The sequence below is a fragment of the Bubalus kerabau genome, chromosome 1 (genome assembly GCF_029407905.1).
Source record: "Bubalus kerabau isolate K-KA32 ecotype Philippines breed swamp buffalo chromosome 1, PCC_UOA_SB_1v2, whole genome shotgun sequence".
NCBI classification, from domain to species: domain Eukaryota; kingdom Metazoa; phylum Chordata; class Mammalia; order Artiodactyla; family Bovidae; genus Bubalus; species Bubalus kerabau.
In genome coordinates, this window is record NC_073624.1 from 277,471,100 (window position 1) to 277,485,662 (window position 14,563).

General features: G+C 43.2%; 1 protein-coding gene across 24 annotated transcripts in view; it reads left to right on the plus strand.

Moving 5' to 3' along the window:
* The window catches only part of FER (FER tyrosine kinase), a 464,961-nt gene that overhangs the window by 10,268 nt on the left and 440,130 nt on the right, over positions 1–14,563 (plus strand). For 22 of the 24 annotated variants that reach the window (XR_008709039.1, XR_008709040.1, XR_008709041.1 and 19 more), the window contains exon 2: positions 8,196–8,342. The exons of the other annotated variants lie outside the window; for them this stretch is intronic. The gene's annotated coding sequence lies outside the window, so the exon portion shown is untranslated. The remainder of the gene's footprint in view (positions 1–8,195; positions 8,343–14,563) is intronic. 24 annotated transcript variants of the gene reach the window in all.

The window sequence follows — 14,563 nt, forward strand, 5'->3', positions numbered from 1 at the left end:
TCAGTCCCGTGGTGGGAGCCAGGTAGACAGAGAGACCAGGTGGGAGGTTCACTGAAGCAGGAGGAAGGTCCTGTGACTGTGGGGAGAGGGAGTGGATGCTAGACCAGCGTGATGAAAAGGCTTTCGCCGCAACCTTCCCAGCTTGCCTCTGTGTCCTCCCTCACATAGAAACCCTTGAAAAAATGCCCTCCCCTAACGAGATGCAGCTTCCAATGCATCTACCACTTGAGCCCAACAGAGGAAGACAACTCAGAGACTTGTTTAATTACTGCTTAAGTCTAGGATCACTGGGCGATTTCTCTCAATTCTGTTTGAAAAGACAGCCTTAGGGTCAAGGATCTTACAGTTCAGTCATAAATATAACTGATTATAATAAAGCCAGTGTTCAGTGATAGAAGAAGAAGAATCTAAGGACAATAGAAACTCTGAATCGGAAAAGAGAAAAAGGGGAAGAAACCCACGGAGATTTTCCAGTTCGCACTGTGTACATATTTCATTGGTCAGGGGTGGCACGAACTCTTCGCCTTGGCAATGGAATCAGATTTTTGGTTAGCCAATGTGTCTGTCCATTTTCTCCCGCCTGGGAAGGTCGTTGTCGTGTTTCCTCCTGGTCACGGCCAAGATGGGTGTTGAGAAGAATGCCCTTACTGGGGGCTGCGTGGCCTCAGGAGCTGCTTCGCTGTTGATGAGAGGTTGGAGTCCAGGGAGATATTTTGAGGGTTGGGCAGTAACAGCTTTGTTGGGAGTTTCTTTGGCAATACAGCTTTCTTATGAACTTAGTAAGTTTTTGATTTATTTTTATTTGATTAACTTCTCCCAGGTTCCCAAAGCCCAAATCCTGGTCTTTGGATCAAACTGTTGCCTGGTATGTCTCTAAACAGCTCTGCCGCCCTAACCCAGTGAGTGGGTCTCCAACAGGCGGCTTTTTTTTTTTTTTTTTTTTTTAACCCTTCAGGGGCCTTTAGCGATGTCTGCAGACATTATTATTGTCACAATAGGGGGTTGAGGGGTGAGTAGGCAGGTACTGCTGGCGTGGAGAGGTAGTGCCCCAGGGTGCTGATAAACATCCTGCCATGCAAAGAACAGTCTCCCACAACAAAGAATTTCCCAGTTCAGTGTGTCAATAGTAATGAGATCTGAAATCAAGCAAATCCTAGGCTTCTCAACCTTCATCTTGGCCTCCATCTCTAGGCCATTCTGAGCAACTTCTTGGAAGTAACAGTGCGCACTCATCTGTCCCTGCTCCGAGGGCATTGATATATCTTTCGCTAGGATGCTTGTGTTTTATTGACCTTTTATTTTGTGTGGTTAAAAGCCGGATTTTAGTTTAGGGATATTTGATTTTCAGCATTGTAATTTGCAAGATTATCAGCCATCTTGGATTTGCGGTAAAAGACTGAAAAGGTTTTCCATTTATTAAGACTTGACTCAAAGTGTGCCGCTTTTTTGAAGGGCCTTACTGAAGACTGCAGCATAGTAGGCAATATACCAACATCCTGGCATTTTTACCAAGTGTCCTCCTGTTCCATTCTTAGTAGGCAAGCAGTCTGATTTTCAAGAGCTGTGAGTTTACTAGATGTTTTGCTGATTATGGATCAGTCACTTCTTACCCTATATTAGAGGGTACCTCTTTGTTTTGTGTGTGTGGAAAAATGCGTGACACACAGCTTAGGAGCCTCCCAGCACATGTTTGTTGCGTAAAATAATAAGTAAGCCTTGTAGCTCAGTTGGTAAAGAATCTGCCTACAATGCAGGAGAAGGAAATGGCAACCCACTCCAGTTTTCTTGCCTGGAGAATCCCATGGACCTTGGGCTGCCAGGCTTCTCTGTCCATGGGGTCGCAAGAGTCAGACACGACTTAGCGACTGAGCCACCAGAAGCAGTTTATTGCCTCATGTTACTAAGTGCAAAACACTAATGGGGCTGAGAACACCCTGCACAGGGAGAGAGATTACTCACTGAGCGGATCTGAGGGGAGAGAGGTAAAGTGTCTTTAGATTTATTAACCTAGAGTACTGGTAAATATGAGTAAAAAGTATGATGTACCATAAGAAATGTATGAAGAAAAGAATGTAAGTGAATGTCTACCCGGGAAGGGAAGGAAAGGACTTTATTTCCCTGAAGCTCGTTGGAGGTCCCTGTCTTTAGGGAGTTACTCTTTCCATTTCTGAGTCTGTCTGTTACAAAGGTATCCTCGTAGTACCTTTTCCTTAGGAGACTCGGACTGAGCAGGGACTTGAGAAATGCAGAGAGAATTGTTTCCCTGCAGTAACTCCGAATTCCAGCAGCTGCATCTGAACTCCCCTGAACTAAAGGTGTGATTAAAGCTAGAGACAGAATGTTTTCAGAGTTTTCTTTCCTCTTGTCATCTCCTGGTGCTTCTTTGGGTTGGCTCACTGTCAAGTAGGAACTTAGTGTGTTCTTTTAGTTGAGCAGTCTCGGCTGAAAGTTGTCTTTCCGGTTAGTTCCTATAGAATTTTTCGATTGAGTCTTATCAGTCCAGTTGGGTCACATGCTCATGCCTGAACTACTGCTTCGGGCAGGGAATATGCTGATGGTCCAGACCTGGATGCCTGGTCCACCTGCACCTCTTTCAGGAACTTAAGAGTGGGAAATGATTGGTGCCATCCATACTATAGAGATTGACAACCGAGAGGGGTAGTTCAACAGAAGGAAACTGAAACGCTGCTGCCCAAAGAAAGGGGGCTTCCTAGGTGGCGCTAGTGGTAAAGAATACACCTGCCAGCGCAGGAAACGCAAGAGACGTGGGTTCAATCCCTGGGTCGGGAAGATCCCCTGGAGATGACAGCCTGCTCCAGTATTCTTCCCTGGGAAATTCCATGGATGGAGGAGCCTGTCGGGCTGCAAAGAGCTGGACACAACCGAGCCCCGTACTGCTGCTAAGTCACTTCAGTCGTGTCCTACTCTGTGTGACTCTGTAGACGGCAGTCCACCAGGCTCCCCTGTCCCTGGGATTCTCCAGGCAAGAACACTGAAGTGGGTTGCCATTTCCTTGGAAGTGAGGACAACACAGGTCAATCTCATACACATGCAGTTTTCGTTTTTTAAGAAATATATGTATTTACTTTTGGCTGTGCTGGGTCTTGGTTGCTGTGTGGGCTTTTCGCATTGTGGCGAGTGGGGGCTACTCTTCATTGCGTTGCTTGGGCTTCTCACTGCGGTGGCTTCTCTTGTTGTGAAGCGTGGGCCTGGAGCGCACGGGCTCAGTAGTCGCAGCACGCAGGCTCGGCGGCTTCAGCTCCCGGGCTCTAGAGCGCAGGCTCAGTAGTTGTGAAACCCGGGTCAGGTGCTGCGTGATATGGGATCTTCTTGGACCAGGGATTGAACCTGTGTCTGCTGCATTGGCAGGTGGATTCTTAACCATTGAGCCACCAGGGAAGCCTGCAACTTCCTTTTTTTTTTTTTTTTAAGACTTAGGCCCTTATTGTATATTATTATATTGTATAATAATATATTGTATATATTTTATTCCTACCTAATCTATTTTTCACCTGACGTCATGGACAAGAAATTTTCTTTGAAAACATGATTTTAAATGAATATAAAATGAAATCTGAATTCATTGCCTAATTTCAGATGTTTGGTTTGTCAGAATTAGATTTTAGTTTATCAGAATTGGGACATTCCTGATTAGAGAAGCTGGAGAAGTAAAGCTTAGAAAGAGAAGTAGGGCCAGGACGAGGGTGAGGCGAGAGAGAGACCGGGACACACAGCGTACGTCGCTGCTCACTTTTAGGGTCGTGCAGCTGCAGGGAGACACTTGGTGGCCCTGAGAAGGAGTGTGTCTCTATTTTGCACCCCGGGTCTCTCTCCCGTGTCAGCCTAGTCCTCTCACAAAGGGAAGCACCTTCAGGGAATAGGAACTGTGTTTGGTTATGAGTGTGAGTTAGAGATGGTAGCCTGTGCAGTTGACCAAGTTGGTGAGAATGATTAAGGTGAACTAGAAAGTAATTATTAGACATTTTCACTTGTCTGTAGAAACCTTTGCTGGGCTCTGATAAGGATAATAATACCTTTGAAGTAATACAAGGAAGGTAAGTTTTATTCATGGGTTTGTTTGAACAAGGAAATGTTCCATTTAGAGCTACTACCCTGAAAGCTGTTACTTATTTTTAACCCAAACTATTTCAAGTGGAAAATATGACTTTTTCATTGAATAATATTGAATTTTTATTAAACAGTAAAGATTATAGAAAAGACTTGAGTTAAGAGAGTGATGCATAAGTAACAAATGGGTACTTTCACTAACTTCCTTAAGTGAGACGTTTGCCACTTCTCAATGTCCGATATGAAGTCCCAGTTGAATAGTTGTCTTTTGTGTTCTTAGGTCTTTGAAAGTCATGTTTCTTTATCAAAGTGAGAGACTAGAATATGGAATTCTAGACAGTTCTCAAGTTCCTTTGCTGATCAAGAAGCTGAAAAAACTTTTAATTAAATGAATTGTCCAGTAAATTTGAAGTCTGTGTTTGAGTGGATTAGATGACATATGTAATGTGTGCACTTAGGGACACATTCACTACAGTTTTGTTTCTTGGCAATCCATAAGTAATACTGCTTACTATAATACTGAAGGTTAGACTGAAGCTACTCTATTGAAAGCAGTTTAAGAGAGAAGTCATGATTAAAATTTTCATACTAAAATACCATCTTAATCAATACCAAGTATTGATTTTATCATTTACTGTTACAAATCTTGTTAAAGCCTTACTTTACACCAAGTGTACAAATCAGAGGAAGTCATATTCACCTTGGAATTTAACCTTCGGTAGTCACTTGTTTGGTGGCTGTAATGCTACAGGTATTGTGTGGGATGCTGACTGTATGTGTGGGATGGTGACTGTATGTGTGGGATGCTGACTGTATGTGTGGGATGCTGACTGTATGTGTGGGATGCTGACTGTATGTGTGGGATGCTGACTGTATGTGTGGGATGGTGACTGTATGTGTGGGATGGTGACTGTATGTGTGGGATGGTGACTGTATGTGTGGGATGGTGACTGTATGTGTGGGATGGTGACTGTATGTGTAGGATGCTGACTGTATGTGTAGGGTGCTGACTATGTGTAGGGTGCTGACTGTATGTGTGGGATGCTGACTGTATGTGTAGGGTGCTGACTGTATGTGTAGGGTGCTGACTATGTGTAGGGTGCTGACTGTATGTGTGGGATGCTGACTGTATGTGTAGGGTGCTGACTGTATGTGTAGGGTGCTGACTGTATGTGTAGGGTGCTGAGTGTATGTTTGGGATGCTGTCTGTGTGTAGGGTGCTGACTGTATGTTTGGGACGCTGACTTATGTGTAGGGTGCTGTCTGTGTGTGTGGGGTGCTGACTGTATGTGTAGGGTGCTGACTGTATGTGTGGGATGCTGTCTGTGTGTGTGATGCTGACTGTATGTGTAGGGTGCTGTTTGTTAGGGTGCTGACTGTATGTTTGGGACGCTGACTTATGTGTGGGATGCTGACTGTATGTGTAGGGTGCTGTTTGTGTAGGGTGCTGACTGTATGTTTGGGACGCTGACTTATGTGTAGGGTGCTGTCTGTGTGTGTGGGCTGCTGACTGTATGTGTAGGGTGCTGACTGTATGTGTGGGATGCTGTCTGTGTGTGCGATGCTGACTGTATGTGTAGGGTGCTGACTGTATGTGTAGGAAGCTGTCTCTGTGTGTGGTGCTGGCTGTATGTGTAGGGTGCTGACTGTATGTGTGGGATGCTGTCTGTGTAGGGTGCTGACTGTATGTGTGGGATGCTGACTGTATGTGTGGGATGCTGGCTGTATGTGTAGGGTGCTGACTGTATGTGTGGGATGCTGACTGTATGTGTGGGATGCTGGCTGTATGTGTAGGGTGCTGACTGTATGTTTGGGATGCTGACTTATGTGTGGGATGCTGACTGTATGTGTAGGGTGCTGACTGTATGTGTAGGGTGCTGACTGTATGTGTGGGATGCTGTCTGTGTGTAGGGTGCTGACTGTATGTTTGGGACGCTGACTTATGTGTGGGATGCTGACTGTATGTGTAGGGTGCTGTTTGTTAGGGTGCTGACTGTATGTTTGGGACGCTGACTTATGTGTAGGGTGCTGTCTGTGTTTGTGGGCTGCTGACTGTATGTGTAGGGTGCTGACTGTGTGTGTGGGATGCTGTCTGTGTGTGTGATGCTGACTCTATGTGTAGGGTGCTGACTGTATGTGTGGGATGCTGTCTGTGTGTGTAGGGTGCTGACTGTATGTGTGGGATGCTGTCTGTGTAGGGTGCTGACTGTATGTGTGGGATGCTGACTGTATGTGTGGGATGCTGGCTGTATGTGTAGGGTGCTGACTGTATGTGTGGGATGCTGACTGTATGTGTGGGATGCTGGCTGTATGTGTAGGGTGCTGACTGTATGTGTGGGATGCTGACTGTATGTGTGGGATGCTGGCTGTATGTGTAGGGTGCTGACTGTATGTGTGGGATGCTGGCTGTATGTGCGATGCTGACTCTATGTGTAGGGTGCTGACTGTATGTGTGGGATGCTGTCTGTGTGTGTAGGGTGCTGACTGTATGTGTAGGGTGCTGTCTGTGTGTGTGGGGTGCTGACTGTATGTGTAGGGTGCTGACTGTATGTGTGGGATGCTGACTCTATGTGTAGCGTGCTGACTGTATGTGTGGGATGCTGTCTGTGTGTGCGATGCTGACTCTGTAGGGTGCTGACTGTATGTGTGGGATGCTGTCTGTGTAGGGTGCTGACTGTATGTGTGGGACGCTGACTTATGTGTGGGATGCTGACTTATGTGTGGGATGCTGACTTATGTGTGGGATGCTGACTTATGTGTGGGATGCTGTCTGTGTGTGTGGGACGCTGACTTATGTGTGGGATGCTGTCTGTGTGTGTGGGGTGCTGACTGTATGTGTAGGGTGCTGACTGTAGTGTGTAGGGTGCTAAGTGTAGTGTGTGGGATGCTGACTGTATGTGTGAGATGCTGATAATAACCCCTGTCTTTAATTTTGTCACAGTTTACTGGAAGAAGAGGAATTATAATAATACTTTCATTGTATGTAGATGTCCAACCCATTCGAGCATTGAGACCCTTGCCACATCTGGGAGTGAAATGCTTAACTAGGGGCAAAGAAGGGATGCTTTTGGAAACGGGTCAAGAGCTTAGATGAGTAGGGGACTTGGAAGATATTCCTGATGTACTGTGTTTGGTTAGCTTCCTGACCAGGAAGAAAGGAGTAATGTTATTATCGGTTGAAGTATGTATGTTAGTCAATCAGTTGTCTGACTCTTTGCCACCTCATGGACTGTAGCCTTCCAGGCTCCTCTGTCCATGGGATTCTCCAGGCAAGGATTCTGGAGTGGGTTGCCATTCCCTTCTCCAGGGGATCTTCCCGACCCAGGGATTGAACCCGGGTCTGCTCTACTGAGGCAGGCTCTTTACCGTCTGAGCCAAGGTTGGAGATGTTTATTGGTAACATCTGTATGTTTCACGTGATTCATGTGAAGGTGAAGGAGGCAGGGGAGATGACAGGATATAGAATAGGCAAACAAAAAAGAGAAGCTTGAAAGGAAAGAGTTGATTATAAACCAAGAAGTCAAAGTTAGAAATACGGAGGCGTGAGACAAAAAGTCAGAAACTGTGATCGGGGTGTAAACCTCAGATTTCAACATCAGCGACAGAGAAGAGAGTCAGTGGCCAAGGAACATCTTAGAGATTCTCCTAGCTTCAAGGATTGAGAGAACAGCCATGCTGGAGCTCATGTTAGACAGGGAAAGTAGGTGTCTGCCAGGAGCATCCTTCCCAAACCTTCTCAGCCTTTGACTAAGTTTTTCTTACATAGTTATTTCTTAGGCTGTAATATCTTAACATATTACATATAAATATTTAAAATTTTGCTTCTTCTAATATGTTTCAAACTTGAAATTGGTTTTATGCTGTGAAAATGGAGGAAAAACATGAATTAACTTTTCAAAACTGAAGATACAGGTTGGGGAGAAGATAAAATGCTTTACTCACGGGGAAAGTTGTGGAAAGAAAGGGAAGAGAGGAAGCAGAGAATGGACAAGCTAGGTAAGCAGAAGATCCTGGTTTTCAATGTGGTGAGCCTGGTGAACTGTAGGAGCCCACCACACTCCTTGTGTCCATTTTTTAGCTTTCTGTCCGTAGGGAACAGTTCTGACTCGTTGAATCTCTTCTTGCAGCTCATGTTTTCCGCATAGACCTATGGTCGTTCCCTGTGAGACTTCACTGCTCGTTTTCTCAAGTGTCTTCCTCACCCCTAATGCATTGTCCTTCAACATGGATCTGCTACTTTAGCTAAGATATGACCAACAACGAATAGTAGTAAGGTAGGATTACTGTACTCTTCTTAGTAAATTACTAAATATATATACATATATATACACACACATACATGTGTATATATATGTATATATATATATATTTTTTTTTCTCTCTCTCAAACTGAAGCAGTTTTGGCTTGTCTTAATTTCATAGTGTTCTTTGTGTTAGATTGTTCTCCTGCCTAGACAAGCTGCGATCATTTTATATTTGTGTTACTAATTTTTAGCTTGGCATTTATTCTGAATTCTATTAATATCTGTGATGTAATTACTCTTTTTTTTTTTTCAGCTAACACAATCAGCAGAAGCCCAATCTGTATCTCTTCCCTGACCTGGGTGCTCATCTGTCCCTTATTTTCAACTCTGTGGCACCAAACTCCATGTATTTTATTTTTCTTCTCAAAGACTTATTTATCCTTCTGGTTTTTGTATTTCTACTAATAGCATTAGTAGTCCATTATTTTAACATAGTCCTATATTCATTTACTGTTTTATTCATTCATTTAATGTACAGTAATAGACTTCTGTTTAAGGATCAGAGAATTTCTTGATTCTGGGGATATAATGATGGATAAATTGGATATCCTGTCTTTATAGCTTATATTCTTGAGGTTATTGTTGGTGGTGGTGGTGGTTTAGTCACTAAGTCGTATCAGACTCTTGTGACCCCATGTGCTGCAGCCCGCCAGGCTCTTCTGTCCATGGGATTCTCCAGGCAAGGATACTGGAATGGGTTGCCATGCCCTCCTCCAGGGGATCCTCCCAACCCAGGGATCAAACCCAGGTCTCCTGCACTGTAGGCAGATTCTTTGCTGCTGAGACACCAGGGAAGCCCGTATTCTAGAAATTGGGACAGGTAAAAAAATAAGCTGGCAAAAATAATTATGAATTGCAGTATATATTTTTTGAAGGGAAGCAAATGACTTGGAAATACGGTCTCAGGAGCCACTTTAGATAGCAGAGTCGCAAAAAGCTCCTCTGAGGAGTAGTTATTGAAGGGGAAACCTGTGTCTGAGAAGGAGCTGTTTCCCGGAGGCTGTGTGGAAGGGCAGCGGTGGTGATGGTTTTGGTGGTGGAAGCGTTCTTATTAGAAGGAGTAGAAGGGTGAAATAAGTCAGACAGAGCGATGCTGTGTGTGCTCGCTTTTTTCTGCAGAATTTTAAAACGCCAAACGCGTAGAAATAGAGTGGAATTGTAGTTGCCAGAGGCTGAGAAGTGGAGGAAATAGGGAGGTGCTGGTCAGAGTACAGACTGCTAAATTATAAGATGAGTAAGTTCTGGGGATCTCATGTAGAACATGGCGACTTTAATTAAAAATGTTGTATGCATGAAAATTTTCAAGAGAGTAGTTTTGAAATATGACCCCCGCTACACAAACACAGCTGTAATTATGTGAAGGTATCTCCGTGTTAACCGGCCTTGTGACAGTCCTCACAGTGTATGCGTGCATCTAATCGTCACAGTGTGGAAGTCACACTTACGTATGTTGGATGCCAATAATATTTCAATAAAGCTGAGTGGGAAAAAAGAAAAAAAGGAATAGAGGGTACAGAAACTTTGGAGGAAAGAGCTTGGTGAATTTGAGGAACAGAAAAAACTTCAGTGTGGCTGACATAGTGGGAGAGACCAAGATAGGTAGGAAGAGGTTACAGAAATATTCAGAGTTTTGAAGGGTTTGGCATGTTGTCTGTTTTGTCCTTAAACGATATCATCATTCTAGCTACTATGTGAGGAATGGACTGAGTGGGCTGAAGGTAAAAGCTGACAATTTTAGGAGCTAAAGTGAGAGAGAGTGGTGCCCTGATAAGATGCTGGCAACAAGAGGGAGATGGATGAATTTGAGATTCCTTTTAAAAAAAAAAATCTATGGGTATTTTTGGTGTGGAAAGCGACAACACACTCAAGGATGATTTTTGGGTTTTGAGCAACTGTGTGGATGCTAGCATCAGGTACAGAATCTTTTTAGTTTATTATCTTTCCTGTTACCTCAAGGATTGGTTGTTTTTCCAAAAGGGAAAGTAATTATAATGCTACAAATAGCATTAGTGCTGGAAATAAAAGCATCTGACAAATTTGTTACATGTACTAGTTAATACTTTGTTTTGCTTTATTTGTGGCTCAAATTGACGGTTTTTAATTCAGTAGAAATTGCATAGATATTAAAGTAGATCATTCCAATTTTGTGTTACTTATTTTATAAGTTAATTAGTCATAGCTATCTTTTTTTTTTTTTTTTTTTTTGCTGAAGAAGTTTTACAATATTTTCAAAAGAGAGGAGTTAATATTTATTGTCTGTGTTCTATGTGCCAGGCATTTGGCTAGCTGTTTTAAATGTTTCTTTTGACAGTCCTGTGTCTTCATATCTGGTTATCTTTTGAATTTTAGACCTGAGAAGAAGTAGTGGAGTAATGGGGCTTTTAGCTGGAAGGTTACCTTAGAGGTCATCCACTTCCTCTGCTTTTAGCTTAGCTGAGACCTACGGCGGGCCGTGAGCTGCCCAGGATCACCGCGCTGCCTTTACCTCTGGCGCGTGCGTGCAGCCGGCAGCCCCGCGTGCTGTCGCCCCCTCAGGATTTCATTCTGAAAGTGCTCAGTGCTGCGGAGAAAAGTGACCGTGCAGGGCGGTGAGCACCCACACTGCGTTCATCTGCGTCTGCTCACCCCAGCATGCTGCTACATGTTCTCTATGCATTTATATATTCTAAAAACCACTTGAAAATATATTACATATATCTCTTACATTATATTACAGTATATAAAATTAAGCATGTATTTCCTAAGAATATGGATAATTTTTTGCATGATTATAATGTCAGTATTTATTTAAGAAAATTAACATTAGTTTAAGAATATGTCTAATGTAATGTTTCATATACGTATATCCCTAGTTGTCCCTGAACATTTTTTTTGTTTTTTTTAGTTTTTTGGATTCAAGATTCAATTGGGTTTCATACATTGCATTTGAGTCTTAAATCTTTATTCTCTTAATCTTGAACAGTCCCCACCTTTTTTGTTTTTCATGATTTATCTATATTTTCTTTTACAATATGTAGTTTATGTATGTTTAATACCTTTCTTGAGACTTCCCTGGTTTCATGGAACATTATTCATTCAAAGTTTATTTGCAATTTACTTTTTCCTTCCAGTTCTCTAAAGTTGCTGGAGATAAAATTGTTTATTCTGAGTTTTAATTTTTTTAATCATTCCAGCTTTAAATATACATTTGCTGAAGTTTTTACATTTGGTTGCATTAAATTAAAGATAAAAAAAAAAAAAGAGCTAGGAGATTTATGCTGTATTCAACCCACTGGTGTACATGTGTGTGTGCTAAGTAGCTTCAGTCGTGTCTGACTCATGGTGGCCCCATTGACTGTAGCTCAGCAGCCTCCTTTGTCAGTGTGATTTCCCAGACAAGAATACTGGAGTGGGTTGCCATGCCCTCCTCCAGGGGATCTTCTGGACCCAGGGATCAAACCTGTGTCTCTTACATCTCCTGCATTGGCAGGTAGGCACCAGCTGGCAATTAAAGTTCGCTTAAAACAACAGAAATCTGCAGGAATTACTCCCCCATCCACCATGGCCCACTCCCAGCTCCTAACCAGTTGTTTTTCCTTAGGAAGGTGTATGTAATCGCTGTGGGCATTATAAGGCTGTAGCAGCCTACGTTTTCATCTTTGAAAAATGCACAGTTTCAAGGGGGAAGTAGACTGAAATGCTGGTGATACATAAGCAAGTGCGTAGAGGCCAGCAGAGCTAAGCACGAGAAGAGACCTCGGTACCTGCTCCCTCTGGTGCTTGCGTAGGACTGGCCTGCAGTCGCTGTTGTCTTCCTTCCTTCCTTGCTGGCTTTTGAGTTTCACAGATTTGGTTGGTTTTCTTTAAGCATTACACGGCATTTAGGAACAAGTGGAGATTTGCGGGGAGAAAGTAGGAGGTAAGATTTTAGCAATATTTTCCAGGTGGGAAGAGTCATATTTTGGTTGGAGGAAAGGAAGAAAGTGGCAGTGAGGAAAGCACCGCTCTGAACGTCCTGGGGCTGTCTGTGAAGGCTTTTCCTTCCTTTTACTTCAGCCAGGACTCTGTTGTTCGTCTGTGTTTTTACTGCACTTGGTACAGGGATTCCTTAGAGCAGTCACTGTTTGATGTTAGAGCTCTTCCTTCTTGTAAACTTCCCAAGGCTGCGGCCAGAACTTTTCTTATCTCCGTGCTCAGGACCTCACTCAGCGTCTGGTATATTGTAGATTTTTTAGAAGTACTTATTGGATGAATAAATCAATGGATGAAAGTCTTTCATTGAGACCCTGAGCAAAAAGACAGATACCTTCCCTAGGCAACCATGGTAATGGTTCGACCTGCAGTTTAGACCAGTGTATTGTTGAGGTGTTGAAATTAGAGCTAGAATTGGTTCAGATAAAACCTGAAAAAAATAAGGGACCAGAGAAGGGTGAGACTTTTGGTTCAAGAGTCTGGGATATGGAACAGGGATGAAATTGTTCAGTGGAAACCGGAAACGTTCTGTGAGAGAAATTATTTTTTATTTCTCCCTACATTGTAACTCTTTGAAAGGAAAAAAAAATTGGCCTTAATTTGAAAATTGAACTCTTTTATAATAATTGATCATATAGGAAGAGTTAAAAGTCAAGAGGTACCTAGATAACTAGTCAAGGCTATGGTTTTTCCAGTAGTCATGTATGGATGTGAGAGTTGGACCATAAAGAAAGCTGAGCGCTGAAGAATTGATGCTTTTGAACTGTGGTGTTGGAGAAGACTCTTGAGAGTCCCTTGGACTGCAAGGAGATCCAGCCAGTCCATCCTAAAGCAAATCAGTCCTGGATATTCACTGGAAGGACTGATGCTGAAGCTGAAACTCCAATACTTTGGCCACCTGATGAGAAGAACTGACATTTGAAAAGACCCTGATGCTGGGAAAGATTGAGGGCAGGAGGAGAAGGGGACAACAGAGGATGAGATGGTTGGATGGCATCACCAACTCAATGGACATGGGTTTGAGTGAACTCCGGGAGTTGATGATGGACAAGGAGGCCTGGCATGCTGCGGTCCATGGGGTCACAAAGAGTCGGACATGACTGAGCGACTGAACTGAACTGAACCTAGATAACTTATATTTTTATAAGTTAGGACATACTGATTTGTATGCCGTGTGGCCATACTTGATCCTTTTAACCTTTTGTTCCTGTTTTCCTTCAGAGTAGCCGTGGTTCACACACGTGGTCTGCACTTTCCCACCTGCTGTCTTTGCTTGTGTTCAGACTTGTGTTTAGAAAGGAGCCCTCTTCCATCACCTGCTCTTCCATGTTCTTTGTGTAGCTCTGTCTCTCATAATTTCTTAGCAATGACTGCTTCTTAATGTCTCTCCAAAGCCTTGCATGTTAAATACTTTATCTCTTCTGATCTTCACAATAACCCTGCAAACTCAGTATTACTGTCCCTATTTTAAAGATAAGATCTTTTAGGAGGTTAATTAAAATGCACAGTTACTCAGCTATGACATGTTAAGTTAGGATTTCAACCCAGGAGTGTTTCCAAAGCCGCCTCCTACGCACACCTTTGCAGAGAGACGTGCGTGTACTTGCGCTCCTTTCATGACTATTCCTCAAGGCTTGCCAGGGATTTTCTTTTTTTAAATTAACGATAGTTTTTCTAGCTTTAATGAGATATAATTGATATGCAGCATTGTATGAGTTTAAGGTGTACAGCACGACACACCTATGATTGTGAAATGATGTTTTTTTTTTGAGTGCTCTGCTCAGCTGTACCTCAGGTACTTTGTACCTCAGGCTTTCATATTCTGTGAAGGCTTCGCTGTTGGTCTCTGGATGTATCCCCACTAAGCTTATAACCGATCTGTGTTTGTGAACCGGTTTAATCCTATATGGCATTTGTTTGTTTCCCTGTTTGTTATGCCTAGTAGGTGGTGAGCTTCTTGAGACTAGGGGCTATAATTTTATGCATTTTGATATTCCCGGCACTGAGGAATATGCTGGCAAATAGGTCCAGCTCTTTTTCCACCCCTTGGACTGTAGCCCTCCAGCCTCCTCTGTCCATGGGATTTTCCAGGCAAGAATACTGGCGCGGGTTTCCATTTCCTTCTCCAGGGGATCTTCCCAACCCAGGGATTGAACCTGCGTCCTGCCTGGAGGGTGGATTCTTTACCATAAAGCCAGGCTTCCTTGCATTTGTTCTTAATACATCGTAACTTGTTTGAA